Source organism: Triticum dicoccoides, chromosome 5A (genome assembly GCF_002162155.2).
Source record: "Triticum dicoccoides isolate Atlit2015 ecotype Zavitan chromosome 5A, WEW_v2.0, whole genome shotgun sequence".
Lineage (NCBI taxonomy): Eukaryota > Viridiplantae > Streptophyta > Magnoliopsida > Poales > Poaceae > Triticum > Triticum dicoccoides.
This window is the reverse complement of record NC_041388.1, coordinates 126,477,944-126,481,390: the sequence shown is the minus strand read 5'-3', so window position 1 is coordinate 126,481,390 and position 3,447 is coordinate 126,477,944.

Sequence of the window (3,447 nt, the reverse complement as noted above, 5' to 3'; positions counted from 1 at the left end):
CGTCGGATAAGCTGTTCTGGTCTCAGTATGATGAGGCCGGACATCCGGTGCCAATGAGCGACCAGCTGAAGCAGATGGTCGAGCTACATAAGGCGGCCGATCAGGCCATGAAGGGCTTCGTAGTCCGGTTGTGGCCTGGCGACGCCCTTCCGAATAGCTTCTTCGGCCTGGTGAGGCGGCTTGTGGATGCCTGCCCACGGCTGGAGGTGGTCAAGAGATCTGTCTGCATTGAAGGTGCACGCCGGACTTTCGCCCGTGTAAAAACGCAGTGGGTCAAGCTAGACGCCGTGAAGCTGATCAAGGAGGGGCCGCCGGAGGGCAAGGAGCACCGCCACCCCGAGATGTACTATGAGGGTGTTCTGCCTGGCGCCCGTCTTATCGCAGATGAGTGTTCACAAAATGTAATATTTGAATGAGACTTGCTCATTTTGTCCTGTATGTATGAAAACTTGTATCGTATTCGCTATGCAACGCTTGTGTGAATTTAAAATATTACCTTTTGTTTGGCTATTTATCCAATCTGAGAGATGGCTAGTCCTCGGCTTCTGCCCCCATGCCACGAGTGCTGGGGTGTTCGGGATAAACCTGAGCACTCTTGTTCCCTTGTTTGGGTCCTTCGAGGGAGGTGCTCAGCACAACAAACAAGGCAACCAGACTAGTAATGCTTTATCACTCTCACTTAGCCATAGAACTCTATAATTTTAAATTTCGGTGAAGCCCCTGGTATTCGGAAGGCCGAATTCGGGGCGCGATACACACCTGTAAGCCGGACAGAGCCGGCCCCTTGCCCTAAGCGGCATAAGTCTTTAGGGACTCGAAAAACCTCGCCGAACAGCAACCAATCTCTTGCCTTATCATGACAGTCAGTTTTAGCTTTCTCTACTGAGGTGCTCAGCCCGGCAGAACCGGAGCACAATCGCAGTAGTTCTCCTAGCGCTACCTTAGCCGATAGAGCGGAACGTAAGGTACCAAAACGTAGGAGCCGGGCAAACCCAACATCTGACCAAAGACATGATTCAGAGCTGATGCATATAATGCTATAAGTTCGGGGTGCCACACTTGTGAAAGTGCTCGGACTTTTCACACCATATTGTGGGTACGTAAGCCCCTGGTGTATTGGCCGTACCAGAGTGTATGGTTGCAAGGCGTCATTAATGAACACATAGATATATATATATATATATATATAACAAAAATGCAATAATAGTCATAATGTCATGCATTGTTTATTATAAAATTGCAATAAAGCAGAGTGATACAGATAGTGCAATAAGCGAAAGAGTAGGACTATGTCCCTTCCAAGGGCGAGCTGAGGAATGATATGAAATCTGTAATCAACCTGGGAATTCCGTTGTATAACGTAGTTGTCTGCCACCTTGGTTGCTGTATCATGTGTTCGGCAATAGAGCTGTCGGACAGCGTTTCCAGAGATTAAAGTCCTGAAAGAAAAAAAGAAAAAGAACCAAACGGGAAGCCCCTAGTGCGGTTTAGGCTGTGTTTTGGGGCGTGCTGCAGTTGTGCCCCCCCTCACCACCTGTGCCCATGGTATTTTTCATGCGTAATTATGTACGCATGACACGAATATCGCCGTTGGGCTGGGATTGGGGTGGCCGACGTATTGCTATGCGAGCTTAGATCGCGCCAGGCGGTCTATTTGCCGATTGCCCCGAGCGCGCTTGAAGGTGTCCGGGCTTTGAAACGCCGAACTGGCAGGTTGCCTTGAGAGGCTGCTTTGCGCTTCTGCCGCAAGGGCCGCGGTGTGTTCCTCTGTTCGGAGAGAGCGCTCTATGTTTCCATTGACTGTAATAACTCCGCGAGGTCCTGGCATCTTGAGCTTGAGGTATGCATAATGTGGTACCGCATTGAATCTAGCAAATGCGGTTCGTCCGAGCAGCGCGTGATAACCACTGCGGAATGGGACTATATCGAAGATTAACTCTTCGCTTCGGAAGTTATCCCGGGATCCGAAGACCACTTCCAGTGTAATTGAGCCTGTGCAGTGGGCCTCTACGCCTGGAATGACGCCCTTAAAGGTCGTTTTTGTGGGTTTGATCCTTGAGGGGTCTATACCCATTTTGTGCACTATGTCCTGATAGAGCAGGTTCAGGCTGCTGCCGCCGTCTATAAGGACTCGAGTGAGGTGAAATCCGTCGATGATTGGGTCTAGGACCAATGCGGTGAATCCACCATGACGGATACTAGTGGGATGGTCCCTGCGATCGAAGGTGATCGGACAGGAGGACCAAGGGTTGAACTTTGGGGCGACTGGCTCCAACGCATATACGTCCCTGAGCGCACGCTTCCGCTCCCTCTTGGGGATGTGGGTTGCGTATATCATGTTCACCATCCGCACTTGCGGGGAAACCTCTTCTGTCCTCCAGTGTGCGGCTACCGGGGTTCTTCCTCGTCATGGCTATGCGGCCCCTTGTCCTTATTTTCAGCAATTAACTTGCCGGCTTGCTTGAACACCCAACAATCCCTGTTGGTGTGATTGGCTGGCTTGTCTGGGGTGCCGTGTATTTGACACGAGCGATCGAGTATGCGGTCCAAGCTGGACGAACCCGGCGTACTTTGTTTGAATGGCTTTTTCCGCTGACCGGGTTTAGAGCCTTTAAATCCGGCATTGACTGTCGTATCCTCAGTACTTTCGCTGTTAATGCAGCGCTTATGCTTGTTGCGACGTGACCTACTATTGCCATCCTTGGTATCTGAGGTACCATGGTTCTTTGATATGTTATTACTGCGAGCCAGCCAGCTGTCTTCTCCCGCACAAAAGCGGGTCATGAGCGTCGTGAGGGCTGCCATAGATTTTGGCTTTTCCTGACCAAGGTGCCGGGCTAGCCACTCGTCTCGGATGTTGTGCTTGAAAGCCGCTAAGGCCTGCGTATCCGGATAGTCGACGATTTGTTTTTTCTTTGTAAGGAACCGAGTCCAGAATTGCCTGGCCGACTCTTCTGGCTGCTGAATTATGTGGCTCAAGTCATCGGGGTCTGGTGGTCGCACATAAGTGCCCTGAAAGTTATCAAGGAATGCGGCTTCCAGATCTTCCCAACAGCTAATGAAGTCCGCTGGCAAGCTGTTAAGCCAATGCCGCACTGGTCCTTTGAGCTTTAGTGGGAGGTATTTGATGGCGTGTAAGTCATCACCGCGGGCCATGTGGATGTGGAGGAGGAAATCCTCAATCCATACCGCGGGATCTGTTGTGCCATCATATGATTCAATATTTATGGGTTTGAAACCTTCTGGGAATTGATGTTCCATTACTTCGTCTGTGAAGCATAAGGGGTTTGCGGCGCCTCTGTATTGGGCTATGTCGCGACGCAGCTCGAATGGGTCTTGCCCGCTGTGTTCGACTCGGCTGGATTTGCTTTTACTGTATCCGGCGTGACGTTTATCGTCTCGTAGAGTGGTGCGCCCTCGTGATCCGTAGATCGATCTTGAATGCTT